The 24,354-nt window shown below is 41.1% G+C and overlaps 1 pseudogene; it reads left to right on the top strand.

Annotated features, from left to right (window-relative positions):
• Positions 1 to 23,923, top strand: LOC112867497 (large ribosomal subunit protein eL31 pseudogene; annotated as a pseudogene).
• Positions 23,924 to 24,354: the final 431 nt, after the last annotated feature.

Genomic DNA, 24,354 nt, shown 5'->3' on the forward strand with positions numbered 1-24,354 from the left:
ATGGCTGAGGAAGAAGCCCAAGGCACACTGATATTTAAGTGGGGAGAGAAGAACTTTCAAAAAAGACAGAAGAATGGCCAGAAGGGTATGCGGAGAAACAGGAAAAAAGAATTTCTGGAGAATCTATCAAGAAACAACGGTCAACAGAATCAAATACCTCAAGTTAAATTTGAAACCCATTGGATTTAGCATCTAAGTGACAACTGGCAAGGACCTTTCAGGAGAAAGTAATGTGTTGAAAAGTGAATCAGGGAGAGTTAGTGAATCTGAAAGATGGGAGAGGGCTGGACTGCACTGCCCTCACAGGAGGAGGGTGCTGGCAGGGAGGTGCTTAGAAATGGTTTGCAAATGGGTGAGCTATGGGTCCAATGGGATGATTAGTAAATTCTGCTCAAGGAGGCTTAGTAGAAATAAATTCCCGAGAGGAAAAAAAAAAAAAAAAGAACACGTTTTAGTTAAGGCAAGGAGGAGAAGGGTGCATTCTATAAAGAGATTAAGAATATAGGGGGCAGAAAAAAAAAGAATATAGGGGGCCGTTTAATGAAACAAAGATCCCAGAGGGCACCGTGGAGAGACAGAGAAGGTCAGCAGTGTATGAGCATCAGGGAGAAGGATTCTTTTGATCTCTGGCTGGTGTGCCTTAGCAACCTCTTCAGTGGCTCCCCAGAAACAATTATCCACTCCATACCATCTTGTGGGTATCAAATTTGGAACACGTTTATAAAGCATGACCTTGATCATGTCAAACCCTTGCCCCCAAACCTGTATTAGCTCCAATACCTACTGCATTAGGTATTAGGTATAACACGGCCCTTCCATAATCTGAGCCCAACCTGCTTTTTTCAGTCTGATCTTTTCGGGTTTGCTTGTTTTTGTTTTGTTTTGTTTTCCTTTTCATGAACCTTCCTTCCAGATGCCAGGCTATTCACTATTCTTTGAAGATATGAGTTACATAAAATATTATAGAAAAGGGGCTAAGAAGTATCTAGCATATAATAGCATTCAACAGATGTTAGTTTTGAGGTAGTAAACTATTTATAATTCCCCTTCAACCATTTCATGCAGTTCTCTTTCCCCTAAAGTCTCTTTCCACCTTCCTTTACTGCTTACAACAAGATTCGCTCAGGTGTCATCTGTTGTAGGGAGCCTTTCCTGGAGTCTCAGGCTGGTTGTGGGTGCCCTTGTCTGCAGCACACCACCTTTCTACCTCTGTTGACACGCAGCCTGTCAGACCTGCTTATAGGTCTGTTTCCTTCATTAGAGCATAAAAGCACGCATGCGCAAGTGAGCAGGGCGGGGCAAAGGAAGAGATAGAATCCCAAGCAGGATCCATGCTTAATGCAGAGCCCAAACGGGGCTCGATCCCTCGACCCTGGGATCATGACCTGAGCCAAAAGCAAGAGTCGGATGCTCAGTGACTGAGCGACCCAGGTACCCCCTAACTTCATTTTTCCATGCTCTATGGTATGGTTTCTTATATGATAGTCTCGCTGCTGAATGGCAGTGGACATTGTGCCACCCCAGTGTCCTTCATGTTCTTCTGACAACAGGCTTGATTTTCTTTGTGAATTATCTGCTCTTGGTCTTTGTGATCCAAAAATTTTTTAATGTTTATTCATATTTGTGAGAAAGAGAGAGAGCCCGCGTGTGAGCGCGCGTGAGTGGGGGAGGGGCAGAGAGAGAGGGAGGCATAGAATACCAAATAGGTTCCAGACTCCCAGCTGTCAGCACAGAGCCCGACACGGGGCTGGAACTCACGAACTGTGAGATCATGACCTGAGCCAAAGTTGGACGCTTAACCCACTGAGCCACCCAGGCGCCCTGGTCATTATGATTCAGATGGGGCGCCCCCCACCCCTGGGGTCAGGATGGAGGAAAAGTCACAGGTCTAAATTAGCCACTTACTGTCCCATTCCTATGGCCTTCCTGATTGGTTTGGGTGAGATATGCTCTGAATCTTTAAAGTTACTGAAAGAGGGGTTCTTTCCCTCTCTCTCTCTCTCTCTCTCTCTCTCTCTCTCTCTCTCCTGGACATGGAATCAATAGGGTGCAGGGCTGCTATAGTCATTGTGATATCACAAGGGACAAACCTGTTTGAGAATGAAGGCAATACTTGGAGAGAACACAACCAAGAGAAAGACTGAGAGAAACAGGGTCCTGGTGATAGAAGCAGAACTTAATTCTGCCATACTTGGAAACAAAACTATTGCCTGTCAGTTCCTGTTAGGTTTTCTGTCGTTTGCAACAAAATCATCTTAACTGATACAATGTTTACGGGTAGCTAGTAGATTGCTTGACACATGAGACTATTTAATAAATGTATGGGGTTTTTTTGTTTTTTTTTTTTTAATTTTTTTTAACGTTTATTTATTTTTGAGACAGAGAGAGACAGAGCATGAACGGGGGAGGGTCAGAGAGAGAGAGGGAGACACAGAATCTGAAATAGGCTCCAGGCTCTGAGCTGTCAGCACAGAGCCTGACGCGGGGCTTGAACTCAAGAACCGCGAGATCATGACCTGAGCTGAAGTCGGACGCTTAACCGACTTAGCCACCCAGGCGCCCCAATAAATGTATGTTTAATAGATAAATAAGGTGTTGTGAAGAACAGCAATTTTTTTTTATCTCTATAGGGCAACATGGCAATATGTATTTACAACCCTAAAAAAGATCATCCTTCTGGAGATGGATGGTTGTGACAGCTGTACAATGCGAATATCCTTAACAGCACTGAACTGTACACATAAAGATGGTTAAAATAGTAAACTTTACATTACATATTTTACCACAATAAAAAATGAATAAAAGATTTTAAAAATCATCATTAGACTACAGACAAAGGCTTACAGTCCAGTCAACAAATGAAAACATAAGGGGGCACTTGGGTGGCTCAGTCAGTTGAGCACTGACTTCGGCTCACATCACGATCTCACAGCTTGTGAATTCGAGCACCATCTCGGGCTCTGTGCGACAGCTGGGAGCCTGGAGCCTGCTTCCGATTCTGTGTCTCCCTCTCTCTCTCTGCCCCTCCCCCACTTACGTTCTGTCCCTCTCAAAAATACACATTAAAAAAAAAAAAAGAGTACACTTATTTAAAAAAAAAAATGAAAACATAGGGACAGAAAAGCTTGTTGTATTATACCAGTAATACTAGTATTCATTCTCTACTTTTAGAAAATGTACCATAGGAAAGTAGATAAGTACACAAAATTGGTTTCTCTGGGCATTACTGATAACATCAATAGGGACTGGGTAATAAAATCATGATATACTCAAATAATGGAACATTATACAGTCATTAAATTGATAAAGTAGATTCCTATGCTACTTAGGAACATATCTATCAGAATGCTAGAAATATTGGAATTATATTAATATCAAATAGTTTCACAAAAATAAAGAAAGACTTCTCATAAAATTTATGAATTGGATGGGGTGGCTCAGTCGGTTAAGTGATCGACTTCGGCTCAGGTCATGATCTCGTGGTTTGTGAATTCAAGCCCCACGTCTCACTCCCTTCTGTCAGCTTGGGGACTGCTTCAGATCCTCTGTCCCCCTCTTTCTCTGCCCTTCCCTAGGTCATGCTCTCTCTCTCTCAAAAATAAACATTAATAATAATAATAAAATAATAAACATTAAAATGTTTATTTCTGAGAGAGAGCGAGTATGAGTGGGGGAGGGGCAGAGAGAGACAGACACACAGGATTAGAAGCAGGTGCCAGGCTCTGAGTTGTCAGCACAGAGCCTGAAGTGGGGCTCAAACCCATGAACCATGAGATCATGACCTGAGCCAGTCAGTCGCCCAACCAACTGAGCCACCCAGCTGCCCCTAAAAAAAATTTTTTTTTTTAAATTTAGGAACTGGAGCCAAATACTTGGATGGAAGTACATCATTCAGTAAGTGGTAGGGGGGAAACTACTCACTCAGAAAGAACTTACTGTACTTCATTGAATTTCAGATACCATTGGTTGTAAGATACTTCCTGACTTCAGAGATGTTAGAAAGTGAAAAAGTATATATCTAGAATTGACCAAATATAATACGTTTAGGGGCATAAAAGCGTACGTGTTGATGATTGGGGTGATGGGAAATGGGACATGAAAATCACTAGACAAAGTGAACTCAAGCGGAGAAGTGGTTTTCAGGTTTATGGAATAAAATTATCTTACACCAAGTGAAGAGAAGCTAGTGAAAGGTTTTGAGGAGAGGTATAAGATGACCACAAAAACATGCACTGAAGGTTAATTTTGTAACTAAACTAAAGGAAGCAGGCAACTATCCCCGCTAATTTGGACATTGTGTAATAGGCAACAATGAGTGTTGATTCAGATACATTTGGGGGATTTCTTTCTCTACTGCGTCTTAGGTGGACGCCAGGCTTGTAATTTTTTAAAAAGGTTTTATTTTTAAGTAATCCCTACACCCAACGTGGGGCTTGAACTTACAACCCCAAGATCAAGACTTGCATGCTCTATGGAGTGAGCCAGCCAGGCACCCCCGGCAGGCCTGTAATTTTAGCTGCCCCCTCCCTTGTTGTTTTGTTTTTTTTTTTTAATTTTTTTTTTCAACGTTTATTTATTTTTGGGACAGAGAGAGACAGAGCATGAACGGGGGAGGGGCAGAGAGAGAGGGAGACACAGAATCGGAAGCAGGCTCCAGGCTCTGAGCCATCAGCCCAGAGCCTGACGCGGGGCTCGAACTCACGGACCGCGAGATCGTGACCTGGCTGAAGTCGGACGCTTAACCGACTGCGCCACCCAGGTGCCCCCCCTCCCTTGTTTTAAGAAGGGGTTTGGCAGCTGAAGAGAAGCAAAAAACCATGAGAGTAACAAACTGGAGAAGAAGGATCAAAGGTCTATATTTTTTTATGTAAACAGAATATATGAAATGTAAGTTCCCTATATTCCATTTCTGCGTACAGAATATAGGGAATTTATTTAAATTCAATTTAGTTAACATATAGTGTAGTATTGTTTCAGGAGTAGAATTTAGTGATTCATCACTTACATAATAACACCCGGTGCTCATCCCAAGTGCCCTCCTTAATGACCATCTGCCATCTATCCCATCCCCCACCCACCACCCCTCCAGCAACCCTCAGTTTATTCTCTATCATTAAGACTCTCTTATGGTTTGCCTCCCTCTCTGTTTTTATCTTATTTTATTTTTCCTTCCCTTCCCTATGTTCATCTGTTTGGTTTCTTAAATTCCACACATGAGTGAAATCATTCTTATGTCATTAAACTCAACCACTTCTATCCAAGCAGCCTCACAAGTTAGGAATTTGACCAGCTGTCCATGGGGAAGTGGGCTTTAAAAAATGTCAAGCATGTCTCTCTCTCTCTCTTTCTCTCTCTCTCTCTCTCTCTCTCTCTCTCTCTCACACACACACACACACACACACACACTCATAGACTTCAGTGGTTAGAGATAGACCATATACATGCTATTTATTCACATAGTTCGTTCCTTATTTTCAGTTATTTCTGTCCTCTGTGAAGTGGGAAGCATTAGGGAAGGCAAATTGCTCTTATTATTATGACTCACAGTGAGTTCCAGTCAGGCGCCCGGGATCACTGACCAGCAACAGCCGCATCCATAGCATCACCAAGAAGTTGTCCTATTTGATGTAATTACTGATTACAGACAAAAGGACTTGACCAAAAGCCACAGGTATGGCTCCAGGCAAAAATGCATTGGTAAATACATGTACCGTATAGAATGTCAAATTTATTAGGAAACCTAAAGAAGGTGTAAGCTCTGAAATTCCTAACCTTTGGTAAACAACAAACTCAGGAGCTTTTGAAATATCTCAGGGTGAGGTCCCAGGGTCGTATATTTTTCAAAAAAGCTCCCCAAGCAATTTCTGTGCATTAAAAGCTGAGAATCACTGTTCAAATCCCATTCCTCTTATTTTACAGATGGTAACCTGTGGCCCAGACAGGTTGCTGCCTTGCCCAAGATCACACACTTGGTTAAAAACAGAATTGAGGGGCCCCTGAGTGGCCCTGAGTTATCAAAATAACTCTTGATTTTGGCTCAGGTCATGATCTCCCTGCCCTCTCTCTCAAAAAAAGAAAAAAAAAATAGACTGGAAGTAAATCTCCTGATTTCTGGCCCAGGGTCTTTACTCCTACACTAGCATCCTGCCCCACTGATTGTGTTCCAGGTTTTTACTATTATTTCTTCCTAATGCACTTGAAAATGTGTGATTTAACCATTGGTCATTTAATAACAAACCATAGGGTTGCAAAATCTAGCACTGATGAAAGAAGCCAGTCACAAAAGACTATATGTTATATGATTCTGCATATATGAAACGCCCAGAATAGGCAACCGTACAGTGATGGAGATGGATGAGTAGATTACCAGGAACTGTGGGGAGGGGTGCAAATAAGTGCAAGGTTTCTTTCTGGGGTGATGAAACTGTTCTAAAGTTAATTGTGGTGATGGTTGCACAACTCTGTGAATATGCTAAAAGCCATTGAATTGTACACTTTCATAAGGTGAGATGTATGGTACGTGAATCATATCTCAATAAAGCTGTTAAAAATCTAGTGCTGACTTCTCACCAGATTCTGAAAGATAATTTAAAATTTTCACTTACTTCCTCAACATTTCTCTACAATAATAAGCAGTCTTTAAATTTAGGTTAGCCCTACTTAGGTCCACTTCCCGGTGTGCTGTACTCTCAGCAACAGATGAATCTTCCGAAAGCTTGTCTGGTGTTTAGGGTCCTTATCCTTCAAACCGTCAGACTCTGCCTTGGCCAAGATCATTCCCTCCACTGAGAAGGCCAATTTACGTGTTTAAGGCATAGCTCATATGTCACCTCCTCAAGGGCCTTCCTCCCACCACGCTGGAGGTGCTCTGCCTTCCAGGGTATAAAATTTTGACCAAATGTTTTTGATATCATGTAATGAAGCTCATCAGCCTTCCAACCTGGACTCTGGGCCCTCCTGTACCCCCTCCCCCCCCCCCACCTCCCCCTTCCCCGAGCCAGCGGTCCTTCACTAAGTCAATGCCACATCTAGTTTTCTTTACTGCGGCACCCCAGGGCTAGCACCATATTCAGGGGCGGTTGTTTTGTTGTTGCTTTCTTTTGCCCATTATGCTATCCTTCTCCTGCTCTTCTTCCCACTTCTTCCTTTCATTTCTGGCTAACTCTTGTGAAATATTCAGGACTCTGGAAACATGCCATCTCTTTCAGAAAGGCTTCTACTGCCTCCCCTTATCCTTAGGATGGTGGCCAAACTAAAGTAATGGCAAGGAAGTGTAGAAAAGTATTAAGTAGGCACAGAATTGGTAGAACTTGCTAATGTAAAATAAATGTAAAAATAAATCATAAAGATCAAACAGAATAGGGGCATCTGGGTGGCTCAGTTGGTTAAGCATCTGACTCTTGATTTCGGCTCAGGTCATGATCCCATGACCATGGGATGAAGCCCCACTCAGCTTCATGCTAAGCATGGAGCTTGTTTTGGAGTTTCTCTCTCCCTCTCTCTCTGCCACCCCCCACCCAGCTTGTGCGTGTACATGTTCTCTCTCTCTCTCTCTCTCTCTCTCTCTCTCTCTCTCTCTCAAAACAAATAAATAGGGGCACCTAGGTGGCTCAGTCAGTTAAGTGGCCAACTTCAACTCAGGTCATGATCTTACAATTCGTGAGTCCAAGCCCTGCATCGAGCTCTCTGCTCACAGCGCAGAACCTGCCTGGGATCCTCTGTCCCCTCTCTCTCTGCCCCACCCTCTCTCGCACGTGCATGCTCATGCGTGCTCTCTCTCTCAAGGGTGAATAAACATTAGAAAAAAGTCAAAATAAATAAACATCTTTTTTAAAAATATCAGACAGAATAAACAGTGAACTGAAGAATAAGAACGGTAACAATTTAGAGTCATTTCATATATGTTTTTCCAAGCTTTATGTCACTTGCAATTTTAAAAAGATGGATTCTCTGTGTCCTGCCAAGTACATCTTCCTTAAACATCCCTTTTCTAATATTGCTTTATTGATCCAGGGCCTTTAATGACTCTCTCCTTGCTAATGCACCAAACCTAAACTCTACTTGCTTTAAAGGCTGTCCAAGCTGGCCCCGCCCTTCCCATCAGCTCCACCCAGCTGTGGTCAGGCCAGCTGCTTCATCCTCCAGCATGGGTCTTGCTCACTTCTGCTTCAAGCACTTTTGCCACCTTTTTGCCTGAGGCAGTCCTTTGCCTGTGCACATCTTAGGGACCATTCGATGCTCAGCTTCATGAAATCCCGCCTGCCTGGTCCATGCCTCCCTGTGCCCTCTGATCTCCTGATGCATTCATAGTTAATAGCATCCAATTTAGCATTTAATTATATATGCTCACCTCACATAATTTACTGTTGTTTTAATGTGTGTTAGTCATGTTTCCCCCAACTAGATTATAAATCTAGTGGGGGAAGGAACCATGATTTATACTCGTTTAAAATCATAAGTTCTGGAAGCAGAACTAGGTAAGGTTCCTCATCAGTAAGAAAACCACTGGCCCTCCTGCTTGCCAGCTGTGTGACATCGAACAAATGGCCTAACTTCTCTATACCTTCATTACCGATATTTAAAATGGAGATGATAAAAACACCTATCTCATAGGAGTGGCTGTACTGCTAAATGCAACAACTCATATACAGTGCTCAGCAGATACCTGGAACATTGTAAGAATTCGATAAACGTTAGCTAATACTATTATCCCCCACATTGCTTACCATATCATTGAACACTGAATAGATGCCCCCAAATTAATTTTTGCTGATCTAGGTTGCAGACAAATCTCTTTTGGATGCCTAAGAGAATGAGAAACTCTTATCTTTTTTTTTTTTTTTTTTAATTTTTTTTTCAACGTTTTTTTATTTATTTATGGGACAGACAGAGACAGAGCATGAACGGGGGAGGGGCAGAGAGAGAGGGAGACACAGAATCGGAAACAGGCTCCAGGCTCCGAGCCATCAGCCCAGAGCCTGACGCGGGGCTCGAACTCATGGACCGTGAGATCGTGACCTGAGCTGAAGTCGGACGCTTAACCAACTGCGCCACCCAGGCGCCCCGAGAAACTCTTATCTTAAGACAAAAAGTGTGTGTTTGTACAGACAATAATTATTTTCCAACATTTTTCAAGACAACTTTGCCTCCCAAGTTTTGGGGAGTGTCTCACCATGGCCCTGCATGTATTCCCTCGCCTGGGTCCTGGAGTCCGGGTCAGGAAATCAAGAGGATCTCCCTCATCTCATAGGGAAACAGGGAATGACCATGAGATGGCTGGGGTATTCTGGATGCCAGGTACCAGTCATCTGCAAAGAATCCATACTAGAGTCCCCACGTGTGTCATCCTCTATTTTGGGTTGTATACACCTCAAGGAAACAAACATATACGTTTCTGTTGGTAGTTGCGGCGACAGTGTGTCTAGTGGCGGGCAAGACAATGATAAAGGTGAGAAGAAGGCAATTAAAGGCCTGAGGCTGAGCTCCAGACACACACTATTATTATACTTTATATTATACCAATTACCATGCATGCCCCTCCCTCCCAATACTTTACAAACTAAATGGCTTCAACCAGCCTACTTGCAAGAGCCAAAGTCCCACGGGCTGCACCCTGGTGAAATCCTGGGGACTCGGGTTACTATGGAGAAAGCAAAGTGTTGCCGTGGGGGGAAGAATGGGAGACTGTAGCAGCTAGTACTACCTGGATGATCCTGGGACATGTGCGAGGATCCATATCATAAAAGATCGTAGAATGTGAATTGCATCGTAAAGCAAACCTCTGGGGTTATTCTTCCTCTTTTACATGTAAGTGGTATGTTTTCCAAATGAAAGATTATTTGAAAAATGGGTTGGCTGAAAAACGGAATGGATTTATTTATTTTACGACATGAAGATATAAGGCACAGAGGCTAGAAGGCAGTTGCACTGAATCACAATCATCAGCTGACTATTTCCTTTGTCCAAAGCTCTCAAAGTGATCAACGAGGGGCCACAGCTATCAGGCACGGTGAGAATCAGATGCAGATGTGGTGGGAGGCCAGGGGTATCATGAGAACAGTTTCCAGTTTCCTAGTTTCCAGCCTGGGTCTGCCACCACCTGGCTCTGCCCCTTTGGACAGATCATCTCACTTTTCTGATCTAAGTTTCCTCATCAGTAAGGTGACCAGTAAGGGACAGGGAGATCATCTCTAAAACTCTTTCCAGTGCTGAGATTTTACGGTTCTGTTGAGTCGAAGAAAATCTACGAATTTTTCTGCATTTTGCATTACCCTTTCCCTGAAAGATCCATCTTTTCCTCTCCCCTGCTCCTTCCCTCTTCCTTCCTCCCAAACCATCCGAGCATGCACACCCTGTCCCTTTCTCCCTCTGACTTGCACTTTAGAATCTGAAAAATATTCTCAAGCTTAAAAATATTGGTGGCAATGATGTGTTCCTTAGATTTTTTTCCCCTCTGGAGGTGTCTCAGAGGCATTTGCTGAAAACTTGAATTTAAATTTGTAGTTTCTAAGGAAAAGGAAGGAGGATGATACTGAGTGCCTGGCCAGGCGGAGCTAGCTCAAGACAATTTCCCTATACGAGCTGAACAGCAGTTCCACACAAAGCTAACGAATATGTGGCTTCCCTATTTCCCTTCAAATGGTTCCTTAGAATTAGGATCGCCCTAAAGTCTCCGTAATTGTTCCAAATCACACTAGGTCTTTCAATACCGTTCTCTGGTATAATTTCTGAGCAAGCAGTCAGCATAAAAAAGGACTAGGTCAGCTCTCTTTGTGTGTCAGCTCTTGGCAAAACAGCTCCTTTGGGACGTGTCTCCTGGCATCCACCCAGCCTGACTATCAACAATAGAAGCTTCTCTTTGTGCTTCCAGTAAGTCATAAATAAACCTCCTCAATCCTACCTGTTTTTTGAGAAGAGCTTCAACCGTCCTTTACCTTAGGGTAAAAAGAGAGAGGAGAGAGACATGATTGTTGCTTTAGGAAAATAGTTTTTAAATATTCACTTAAGCAATTGTTCATTTTCGTCGTTCTCTACTGCCAAACATTTACATGTGTAATTTGGGTTCCAGTCCCTTTAGTTGCCAGGTTTGAGACTGAACTGCTTTCCCACCTTATGCGAATTGCCTTTTCTGAAGCAGCAATCCTGTGTATGGAAAGCTTTCTTCGTTGTAGAAGAAGGGCTCCTTATCCGAGCAGCAGGGAAGGCATACCCTACGGTAGGGTAACACCACACAAGCAGCAGGGGCAATGACTTACCTGGCTGCTTCAGAAACCCTAATAACTATCCCCAAAAGGTGAGAGGGCCAGGACTGTGGAGTCCCAGGCAGCAGGCCAATACTAAAGGAAGAACAAACTAGCATTCCTGTTTAGCTAAACAAGAAAACAACCAATCTCAGTTGCAGCTCAAACAGGTTAGATTCCTTAACCACCTCTCATCCAAACCTCCTCTGAAACATTAAGCCCACACTACTGTTCTGAGGTAAACGTTAATCCTATTTTCCGGCAAGATGTAGAATGAGGTCAAACACATTATTTCCTACAGCAGTCAATGTTGGAATTAAAGAAATCTGCTGAATCCATTCTCAAAACTATGTAAATTAGTCATTTCAGCTGAGTCATCATTGAGTTCAAATGAACAACATGTTTCCTGGGCATGAAAAATGGAAGTATGGATTTTTTTTTTCCTTCTGTCACATTCCACTGGCCATGAAAGAGGTCCAGAAGGACCAGAAGTGAGTATTACCAAAGAAAGTCTCCTATCTGCACTTTGGTCCCTAGGAGGAGAAACAGATTTCTGTGTTTATTCATGCTTTCTTATAATGCCAAACTCTGCAAGAGAATTTTGCACATGTTCCCACGATTCAGACAGATTATTTATGTGACTGTTTTTAAGTTATGAAATATTTTATATAAAGATAAGAATTTAAGTAATGTAGAGGCGCCTGGGTGGCTCAGTCGGCTGGGTCCAACTCTTGATTTTGGCTCAGCTCATGATCTCACGGTTTGTGGGTTTGAGTCCCTGCTTGGGACTCGCGCTCTCTCTCTCTCTCTCTCTCTCTCTCTCTCTCTTTCTCTCTGCCCCTCCCCAATGCACATACATTCTCTCTCTCTCTCTTTCAAAATAAATAAATAGGGGCGCCTGGGTGGCGCAGTCGGTTAAGCGTCCAACTTCAGCCAGGTCACGATCTAGCGGTCCGTGAGTTCGAGCCCCGCATCAGGCTCTGGGCTGATGGCTCAGAGCCTGGAGCCTGTTTCCGATTCTGTGTCTCCCTCTCTCTCTGCCCCTCCCCCGTTCATGCTCTGTCTCTCTCTGTCCCCCAAAAAATAAATAAACGTTGAAAAAAAAATTTTTTTTAAATAAATAAATAAACATTAAAAATATATAAAAAAGAATTTTTTTTTTTTAAATTTTTTTTTTTTCAACGTTTATTTATTTTTGGGACAGAGAGAGATAGAGCATGAACGGGGGAGGGGCAGAGAGAGAGGGAGACACAGAACTGGAAACAGGCTCCAGGCTCTGAGCCATCAGCCCAGAGCCCGACGCGGGGCTCGAACTCACGGACCGCGAGATCGTGACCTGGCTGAAGCCGGACGCTTAACCGACTGCGCCACCCAGGCGCCCCTATAAAAAAGAATTTAAGTAATATAAGATGCATTTTAAAGCATAATAATAAAACCAGTATTCATGAGGGATGCCTGCCTGGCTCAGTCTGTGAGGCATGGGCTCTTGATCTCAGGGTCATGAGCTCAAGCTCCATGTTGGGCATGGAGCCTACTTGAGAAAACAAAACCAGTATTCATGAAACTACTAGCATCCCAGGGAGCAAACCACCACCCACTGATGAAGCTCCCTGTTTCCCCTGCATGGCACCCCTGACTCCCCCATGGAGGAATGTGCTTCTCGCTCTTGCTTTTCTTGATAGATTTGCTACATATATATGCATCTCTAGATAAAAGTGTTTAGTTCTGCTTGGCGTCCATACTAGTTTGCTAGAACTGTCATAACAAAGTAGCATAAACTGGGTGCTTTAAACAATAGTCATTTATTGTCTCACAGATCTGGGGGCCGAAAGTCCTAGATCGAGGTGCCCTCAGGGTTGGTTCCTTCAAGGGCCGTGAGGAAAGGGGCTGCTCCAGGCCTCTCTCCTTGCCTGCAGATGGCCATCTTCTCTCTGAGTCTTCACATCGTCTTCCCTCTATGCCTGTCTGTGTACACATTTCCTCTTTTTATAAAGATATCAATCATCCTGGATTAGGGCCCACCCTAACAACCTTACTTTCACCTGATTACCTCATTAGAGACCCTGTCTCCAAATAAGATCGCATTCGGAGGTACTAGAGGTTAGGACATCAATATATAAATTTTAGAGGGGGATGGGGTGTCTGGATGGCTCAGCTCATTAAGGGACCGACTTTGGCTCAGGTCATGATCCCACAGTTTGTGGGTTTGAGCCCCGCTCTGTGCTGACAGTTCCGAGACTGAAGCCTGCTTCGGATTCTGTGTCTCCCCCTCTCTCTGCCCCTCCCTAACTTGTGCTCTGTCTCTCTCTCAAAAATAGATAAACATTAAAAATTTCTTTTTCATTTTAGTGGGGGGACATAATTATCCCATTAGACTCTCACAAATAGGTTCCCAGGGAAGCAGACTCTGAAAAGCAACCACAATATTTATTAATATATTGGAGATCAACATCTAGGGAAAGGAGGGCTAGGAAGCAGAATTTTGGCAAACAGACAAGTCAAGTTGTGATACAGGCTTAACAACTGCCGCAGTCAACCCCACAGGTTGCTCAGGATGGCCCTTTAGAGTTGTTTCACCTTGGGCTGAGATGACCAGGGCTTTTACTGCCACATCAATGTCATTGGGCCTAGCTGCCTAAGAAAGGGGCGTGACCTTGGGCAGAGAGCTCTCTGTAGGGGCTAACAGCTGAGGGCATACACCAACAGCACTCCCAGCAGGAGGAGCAATAACCACCAGTAAAGGCAGATCTGGGCAATGCATCACAGAGCCCATCACACTGGATTCTATCAAAATGAAATATGTTGTATGTTTACTGCAACTTGCTTTTCAAAAATTTTAATGAATATTCTCAAACACATTCACAAGTAGAGAGAAGAGAGGCGCCTGGGTGGCTCAGTGGATTGAGCGTCTGGCTCTTGATTTCCATTCAGGTCATGATCTCATGGTTCATGAGATCAAGCCCCACATCGGGCTCTGCTCTGGCAGTGTGGAGATTGCTTGGGATTCTCTCTCCCTCTCTCTCTCTCTCTCTCTCTCTCTGCCCCTTTCCCACTGGCATTCCTTCTCTCTCTCAAAATAAATAAGCTTAAAAGAAAAAGAAGAGAGAATAGTGTAATTAATTCCTATATACCCATCAACTAGATTCATCTATTATCAAGATTTTGCAACACTTGCTTCATCTAGCCCTTTCTCTATCTCTGGCTCTCTCCCTTTTTTTTTGGCAAATCACTTTATTTTATTTTCATCATTATTATTTTTTATTTTAGAGAGAGAGCGTACACACACATGGGGGAGAGGGGCACAGGAAGACAGAATCGTTTTAAAGAATGTTTAGGGGCGCCTGGGTGGCTTAGTCGGTTGAGCGTCCGACTTCGGCTCAGGTCATGATCTCACAGTCTGTGGGTTCGAGCCCCGCATCGGGCTCTGTGCTGACAGCTCAGAGCCTGGAGCCTGCTGCTGATTCTGTGTCTCCCTCTCTTTCTGCCCCTCTGCTATTCATGCTCTGTCTCTCAGCAATAAATAAGTGTTAAGAAAAAAAAAAGAATGTTTAAATGTTTACTTATTGAGAGAGAGAGAGACAGAGAGAGAGATGGCAGGGGATAGGCAGAGAGAGAGAGAGAGAGAGAGAGAACAGGCTCTACACTGTCAGTGCAGGGCCCGTCTTGGGGCTCGATCCCATGAACCGTGAGATCATGACCTGAGCTGCATGGAGAGGCAGACGCTCAACCCACTGAGCCATCCAGGTGCCCCTAGAGAGAGAGAGAGAGAGAGAGAGAGAGAGAGAGACAGACAGACAGAGAATTTAAGTAGGCTCCACGCTCAGGCTGAGCCCAATGCAGGATTTGATCCCATGACCCTGGGATCATAACCTAAGCTGAAATCAAGAGTCAGGCACTCAATTGACTGAGCCTCCCAGGCGCTTGTCTCTCTCTTTCTTTATGGCAGACTTCATGTTGTTGTACCTCTGCACACTTCAGTATCCATCTCTAACAATATGGACATTTTCTTACATAACCTCAATGTCATTATCACATCTAATAAATTAACAACGATTCCTTGGGCCATATTCAGATTTACCCGATTATCTCAAAAATTTTATTTTTATAATTTATTGGTTTTAAGTAGGATCCAGACAAAGGGAACATGTTATTTTGGTTATATCTCTTATCTCTTTTAATCTAAAACCATTCCCTTTCTTTTTTATCCCCATGCCATTGTCTTGTAGATTAACTAAAATACAAATAAATTAAGAGTATCGGCCATTTTTTATTTTATTTGCTTCTTAGTGGCTTCTTTAACTTATTCTTACATTCTCCATATCTCCTATAAATCAGAAGTTAGCTCTAAGGCTTAATTAGATTCATGTTCAAGGATCTATGTCATAGGTAGCACTGTATGCTTCATACTGCATCACATCAGAAGGCACAACTGCTGGTTATCCAAGGTTATCTTAGTGATGCTAAGACTCACGGGTGGGTTCAGCTTGTGACAGCCTGAGTCCCCCTCATTGTCAAATGCCTCATCAACCTTCCTTGCAACGGTATCTTTCTTTGATGACCTTTGCCTGAATCAATGATTTGACATTAAGAGTTGCAAAATGGTTATTTTCAAATTCTGTACTTTTTCCTACATTTATTAGCTAATAATATTTTTTAAAGAAGTACTATGGGGATGTCTGAAACAGTTCATGTGGAAAAAAACTAGGATAAAACTGAATTCTTTCCTTTAAATTGTCAATTTTCAGAATATAGTAATGAATGTTTTCCATTTGTCTCTTTAAAATCTCATTATAAAATCATTATTTTAAAAATATAATAAGTGTTTCCATCAGTTTCAGGAATTGTTCTTTTGGATGCTTTTAGTATGCCATTTTTTAGCAATAGGAGCCTCTTCATGATAGTTTCTGTGTTCTTTTGACACAATTCTGCTAATTAAAAAAATGTCTTTAATGGTTATTTATTTTTGAGAGGTGGGAGGGGCAGAGAGAGAGGGAGACACAGAATCCGAAGCAGGCTCCAGGCTCTGAGCTGTCAGCACAGAGCCCAACACAGGGCTCAAACTCATGAACCACGAGATCATGACCTGAGCCAAAGTTGGATGTTTAACCAACTGAGCCCCCCAGGCACCCCCACAATTCTGCTAATTTTGAAATAATTTCCTTGCTTTCTGGAATAATAAAATGTTTTAGGGTCACCTTATACTTTTCATGCCCCATACCAGGAATAAACCATTTCTCCAAGAAGTCCTGATTCTTTTTAGTAGAAAATAGTTTTTTTAATACACTTTTTGTTATAGAATAGTTTCAGGTTCACCAAAAAATTGTGAAAATAGTACAGAGAAATCTCATATATCCAATATTCCATTTCCCCTATTATTAGCATCTTACATTATACATTTGTCACAATTAATGAACCAATATTGCTACATGATTATTAACTGAAGTCCATACTTTTTCTAGATTTCCTTAGTTTTTACCTAATTTTTCTTTTGTTCTAGAATCCCATCCATGATACCACATTACACTTATTTATCATGTTTCCTCAGGCTTCTCTTAGTTATGATAGTTTCTCAGACTTTCTCTCCCTGTTTGTGATGAATGACCTTGACAGTTTTGAAGAGTTCTGGTCATATATTTTGTGGATTTTCCATCATTTGGGATTTGTGTGGTGTTTTTCTCATGACTGGACTATAGGTTATGGGGTTTGGGGAGGAAGACCACAGAGATAAACTACAATTTTAGGTGTCATTATCAGGGATACATACTATCAATATGACTTATCACTGATGTTATCTTGATCACTTGGCTGAGGTTATGTTTATCAGGTATTTCCACTGTAAAGTTACTCTTTTCTGTGGAGCTGGGATGAGGCCAGAGTAGGAGGATCCTAAGCTCACCTTGTCCCATGGATACAACTAGATAGCAAATACAGAAGAAGAATGGAGTCATACCGTGCATCTTTTCAGACCACATACAATGAAACTAGAAATCAACCACAAGAAAAAATCTGGAAGGAGCACAAATACATGGAGGTTAAATAACACGCTACTAAACAATGAACGCATCAACAAAGAAATCAGAGAAGAAATTTTTTAAAAGTACAGAAAAACAAATGAAAATGAAAAAACAATGATCTAAAATCTTTGGGATGCAGCAAAAGCAGTTCTAAGAGACAAGTTTGTAGCAATACAGAACTACTCCAAGAAGCAAGAAAAATCTCAAAAAGACAACCTAACCATACACCTAAAGGAGCTAGAAAAAGAACAACAAAACCCCAAAATCAGCAGAAGGAAGGAAATAACAAAGATTAGAACAGAAATAAATGATATAGAAACTTAGAAAACAATGGGTCAATGATACTAGGAGCTGTTTCTTTGAAAAGATCAACAGGGGCACCTGGGTGGCTCAGTCAGTTAAGCGTCCAACTCTTGATTTCAGCTCAGGTCATGATCTCATGGTTCGTGAGTTCAAGCCCTGCGTCAGGCTCTGCGCTGTGGCACTGCAAAGCCTGCTTGGAATTCTCTCTCCCTCTCTCTCTCTCTGCCCCTACCCCACTCATGCTTGCTCTTTCTCTCTTTCAAAATAAAAAATAAAAAAAATTAAAAAGATCCACAAAAATTGACAAACCTCCAGCCAGACTCATTAAAAAACAGAGAGAGAGAGAGAGGACTCAAATAAACAAAATCACCAATGAAAGAGGGAAATAGTAACCAACACCATGGAAATAGAAACAATTATAAGAGAATATTATGAAAACTATATGCCAACAAATTGGACAGCCCTGAAGAAATGGGTAAATTCCTAGAAACGTATAACCTCCCCAAACTGAAGCAAGAAGAAATAGAAAATTTGAACAGACTAATTACCAGCAATGAAATTGAATCCATAATCAAAAAATTCCCAGCAAACAAAAGTCCAGGACAAGATGGTTACACAGGTGAATTCTACCAAATGTTTAAAGAAGAGTTAATATTTATTCTTCTCAAACTGTTCAAAAAATACAAGAGGAAGGAAAACTTCTCAATTCATTCTATGAGGCCAGTATCACCCTGATACCAAAGCCAGATAAAGACACCATAAAAAAAAAGAACCACCGGCCATTATCTCTGATGAACATAGATGCAAAAATCCTCAACAAAATACTAGCAATCCAAATCCAACAATACATTAAAAAAATCTTTCATCAAAATCAAGTGGGATTTATTCCCAGGATGCAAGGGTGGTTCAATATTCACAAGTCAATCAACATGATACATCACATCACTAAGAAAAAGTATTTAAAAAACTATATGATCTTTTCAATACATGCAGAAAAAGCATTCAACAAAGTACAACATCCATTCATGATAAAAACCCTCAACAAAGTAGGTCTCAAAGGAACATATTTCAACATAATAAAGGTCATATATGAAAAACCCACAGCAAACATCATACTCAATGGGGAAAAACTGGAGTTTCACCACTAAGATCAGGAACAAGACAAGGATGTCCACTCTCACCACTTTTATTCAACATAGTTCTGGAAGTCTTAGCCCCAGCAATCCAAGAACAAAAAGAAATAAAAGGCATTCAAAATTGGTAACGAAGAAGTAAAACTTCCACTATTTGCAGATGACATAACGCTATGTATAGAAAACCCTAAAGACTCCACCAGAAAACTACTAGAACTGATAAATGAGTTCAGTAAAGCTGTAGGATACAAAGTCAATGTAAAGAAATCTGTTGCGTTTTTATATGCTAATAATAAGCAGCAGAAAGAGACATTAAGAAAAGAATCCCCCCCAAAAAAGAAAATAATCCCATTTACAATTGCATCAAAAATAATAAAGTACCTAGGAATAAACTTAACCAAAGAGGTGAAAGACCTACACTCTGAAAACTATAAAACATAGATGAAAGAAATTAAAGATGACACAAAGAAATAGACACTCCATGCTCACGGATTGGAAGAAAAAAATGTTAAAATGTCTATACTACCCAAAGCAAGCTAAATATTTAATACGATCCCTCTCAAAATACCAACAACATTTTTCACAGAACTAGAAAAAACAATCCTAAAATTTGTATGGAACCACAGAAGACCCTGAATAGCCAAAGCAATCTTGAAAAAGAAAAACAAGGGGCGTCTGGGTGGTTAAGTTGGTTAAGCATCTGACTTTGGCTCAGGTCATGATCTCAGGGTTGTGGGCTCAAGCCCCACTTTGGGCTCTGTGCTGACAGCCTGGAGCCTGGAGCCTGCTTCGGATTCTGTCTCCCTCTTCTCTGCCCCTCCCCTGCTCACACGCTCTCTCTCTCTCTCTCTCTCTCTCTCTCTCAAGAATAAACATTTTAAAAATAATAAAAGACAAGAAAAGAAAAAGAAAAACAAAACTGGAGGTATCAGAAATATGGACTTCAAGTTATATTACAAAGCTATAGTAATCAAAACAGCATGGAACTGGCACAAAAATAGACACATAGATCAATGGAACAGAATAGAAAACTGAGAAGTGAATCCCCAATATATGGTCAATTAATCTTCGACAAAAGATGAAAGGATATCCAATGGAAAAAAAAGACAGTCTTTCAACAAATGGTATTGGGAAAACTGGACCACTTTCTTAGACCACACAAAAAGAAGAAACTCAAAATGGATTAAAGACCTAAACGTGAGACCTGACACCATAAAAATCCTAAAAGAGCACAGGCATAATTTCTCTGACATCAGCCATTGCAACATTTTTTTTAGACGTCTCCTGAAGCAAGGGAAATAAAAGTAAAAACAAACTATTGGGACTACATCAAAGTAAAATTTTCTGCACAGCAAAGGAAACAATCAACAAAACTAAAAGGTAACCTACTTAATGGGAGAAGATATTTACAAATGACATATCTGATAAAAGAGATATATAAAAAATATATATTTTTATATAAAAATATATATTTTTCTTATTTATTTATTCATTTTGAGAGAGAGAGACAGAGTAAGAGAGGGGGAGGGGCAGAGAGAGATGGAGAGAGAATTCCAAGCAGGCTCCACACTGCCAGCACAGAGCCCGATGCAGGGCTCGAACTCACAAACCGTGTGTCTGTTGGCCATCTGTATGTCTTCTTTGGAGAAGTGTCTGTTCATGTCTTCTGCCCATTTTTTACTTGGATTATTTGTTTTGGGGATGTTGAGTTGTATACATTTTTTAAAATACATTTCAGGGGCACCAGGGTGGCTCAGTCAGTTAACCAGCTCTTGGTTTCAGCTCAGGTCATGATCTCATGGTTCGGGGTATCGAGCCCCATGTCAGTCTCTGCACTGGGCCTGCTTGGAATTCTCTCTCTCTGCCCTTCCCGACTCGTGCTCACTCACTCTCTCTCCCTTTCAAAACTAAATAATTTTTTTAAAAACATGAGAAAAAGAAAAGAAAATTGAAATTCTTCTCCATGGGAGTTTTGTCTAACTCACCTCTAACTTAATTAATTATTATCAGATGTACTCATAGATATTTTATATTTTGGGTCTTAATTTAGTACTACTTCATTTAGTTATTGCTCAGATTGCTACAGCTTTAACCACTGGGCTCCTTTCAAGTGGCTCCTGTGTCCCTTTGACATACTTCACCATTGTGGGTTTTTTTTTTTTTTTTTTGAGCAATTCATTACTTTCTGGCACTATAAGATGCTCCAGGATCATTTTGTTTATTTCTTGCCTTAGTCCTAAAATCAGCCATTTCTCCAAGGAACTGTTTCCTTTTATTGGAAAGTGTTATTATAAACACATGATGGCGGGGGGGGGTGCCTGGCTAGCTCAGTCGGCAGCATCTGCTACTCTTGATCTCAGAGTCATGAGTTCAAGCCCAACGTTGTGGGTAGGGTTTACTTAAAAAAAAAAAAAAGAAAAGAAAAAAGAAAAGAAAGAAACACAGGATAGGTGTGCTTGTTGCTATTGGGGTGTCATTGCTTCTATGTACTTTCAGCTGACAGAAAAAGGAAATATATATATGTATACTAACCTGTGTACATACACACATATTTATTAATATTTTATATGTAATTACATGTATATTACATGTATATTAAGCTAAATATGGGTTCATACTGATGTCTCCAACTCGAATCCATTATCACGTTTTAACTTTCTCTTCTTGTTTGCCTATAACCTCTAACTCCAATAGTAAGAAAGAAACTTGGCTCCCACCATCCACCATACATATTTAATTGTTCAGTTCCAGTATAGATATATAGTGGTTTCAGGATTGTTAACTTGTACCCTCTTGGGAAACAACTTTATTGCCTAGAATACAGGACTTATGGACAATTCCTCTTGCCTTTAGTCTTATAGATTCTACCCATCTCCAAAGTTATTTGGATCAGCACTTTTTCTCCCTATCCTCTTCAGGGAGCTTGTTTCATACATTTGTAATGCAGTTAGATTCTTTTATCACATTCTATTCTGAGATCCCCTGACCTCCTTAATGGCTTGGGAATAGTTTTTGAAACTCACTCTCTTGGTGTCAAGGGAGTTCTTTGCTACTAGGATATCATTATTTGTATTCAGTGAGCAGATCAGGAATTTTTTTTTCATGGTTATAATCTTTTTTTTTTTAATTTCTTTAATGTTTATTTATTTTTGAGAGAGAGAGACAGACAGAGCACAAGCAGGGGAGGGGCAGAGAGAGAGGGAGGCACAGAATCTGAAGCAGGCTCCAGGCTCTGAGCTGTCAGCACAGAGCCCGACACGGGGCTTGAACTCATGAACCGTGAGATCATGACCTGAGCCAAAGTCAGACACTTAACCGACTGAGCCACTCAGGCGCCCCTATAATCTTTTTTTTTTTTAAACAACAGCTTTATGTAAATATAATTAATGTACCATATGATTCACCATACGATTACAATGTAATGGTTGTAAGTATATTCATAGAGTTATGCAACCATCACCATAATCAATTTCAGAGAACTTTCATCACCCCACTAAGAAATCTTGTATACATTAGTAGTCACTCCCCCTTTTCTCCAACTTCTTTCCACATACCCTCTCTCCACCATCCCCAGGCAACCACTAATTTACTTTATGTCTGTATGAATTTGTCTCTTCTGAACATCTTACATAAATGAAACCATACAATATATGGCCTTCTATGTCTAGCTTCTTTCACTTAGCAACATGTTTTCAAAGTTCATCTCTGGAGACAAACCAAGAAACAGACTCTTAACTATAGAGAACAAACATGGTTACCAGAAGGGAGGTGGATAAGGGGATGGATGAAATAGATGATGGAGATTAAGAGTACACTTATGATGAGCACTGAGTAATGCCTAAAGTTGTTGAATCACTATATTGTACACCTGAAACTAATATAACACTGTATGTTAACTATACTGGAATTAAAATTAAAAACTTAATTTAAAAAATGCAAAAAACCTATATTCTAGTGGAGTCACAAACGATAGATAGATAGATAGATAGATAGATAGATAGATAGATAGATAACCTTCAGGTAGCTGTAAATGCTATAGAAGAATAATAATAAGGTTTGAGAGGAGAGGGTAATGTGTGGAAACTGGGTGGCTCAGTTGGTTGGGCATCTGACTCTTGATTTTGGCTCAGGTCATGATCTCACTGTTTGTGGGATCAAGTCCTGTGTTGGGCTCTGTGTTGATAGCACAGAGGTCTCTAACTTGCTTGTTTCACGTTTTACCTTCCCTTCTTGTTTCAACCATTTGGATTCAGTAATTCAGCTTTAGAATGTGGTAACCTTAGCACCACTAGCTTGAAAACCTGATAGACCATTGCATCTGGCTATTGTCCCATGGCTCCATACCTTACGTCTCACCTCTCTGCCCATCCTGGACACTTAGGACATCACTAATTGTATCATCTGGGGAGGGACACTAGTCACTCATGTCCTGTCAAATCCTGAAAGTCTTCCTCTAAAACTCTCACGTCAGATTATTCCTTTCCATTTTCACTGCCATCAGCCTAGTCCAGACTTCCATTATCTCTTGCATCTTTTTTAAAACATATGTCCATCTTCACGTGACTTTGCCACTAGACCATAGGTTAACTGGAAAGGAAATAGAATACCGTGAATTCTGCTCTAAAATAGGATACCAGTAGTAAACCAAACCATGGCACGGGACCTCATATACAAAAATTTACTACAGTGAATTTCAGACAGTAGGTTTACCACTCATTAGCATGTCAAGAAATCAACTAAGTGACTTGTGACCAGTATTTAAAAAGTGAAATAGAATAGGAAGCGACCCAGAAGTTGTACTTGTAATGCTGCTTTCCCTCTCCCACAGTACCTCGCACTCTTCCTTTCCAATCAGGGTCCAGCAGAAATGATCCCACAAAAAAGGGTGGCAAGAGGAAGGGCCATTCTGCCAGCAAGGAGGTAGTGACCAGAGAATACACCATCAACATTCACAAGCACATCCATGGAGTGGGTTTCAAGAAGCATGCACCTTAGGCACTGAAAGAGATCTGGAAATTCACCATGAAGATGATAGGCGTGTTGACACCAGGCTCAACAAAGCTGTCTGGGCCAAAGGAATAAGGAATGTTCTGTACCATATGCGTGTGCAGTTGTCCAGAAAACCTAACAAGGATGAAGATTCACCAAACAAGTTCTATACATTGGTTACCTACCCTATGTACCTGTCATCACTTTCAAAAATCTACAGACAGTTAATGTGGATGAGAACTAGTCACTGATTTTTCAGATTAAGGTGCATAAAAGAAGGGAAATAGGATAGGATAGAAAATATCAGAGAATATTATGCATAGTAAGAGTATTATTTTGTTTGGGGTATATGATATGAATGCAAAATGTATTTTCTACAATGCATCAATGGCCAAAAGGTTGGAAAAATACTGACTAGTGGTATTGTAAATGCTCTGCTAAAAAAAAGTCATTAGAAATAACCTAAATGTTAAGCTTGATCTATATTTAGCATGAAAAAGTATACTAGAAGGCCTACAAAGGCCTTCAGACTTTTTGGGTTTGAACTCTGGTTCTGTTGCTTACTTGGTGACCTTCAGCAACTTACTTAAACATTTTGTGCAATTTTATCATCTGTAAAATGGGGATAATTATAGCACCTATCTCTGAGAGTTATAATGAGCTATAAATGAGCCA

This window comes from Puma concolor, chromosome B4 (genome assembly GCF_028749965.1).
Source record: "Puma concolor isolate L17-30 chromosome B4, mPumCon1.1.hap2, whole genome shotgun sequence".
NCBI classification, from domain to species: Eukaryota; Metazoa; Chordata; class Mammalia; order Carnivora; family Felidae; genus Puma; species Puma concolor.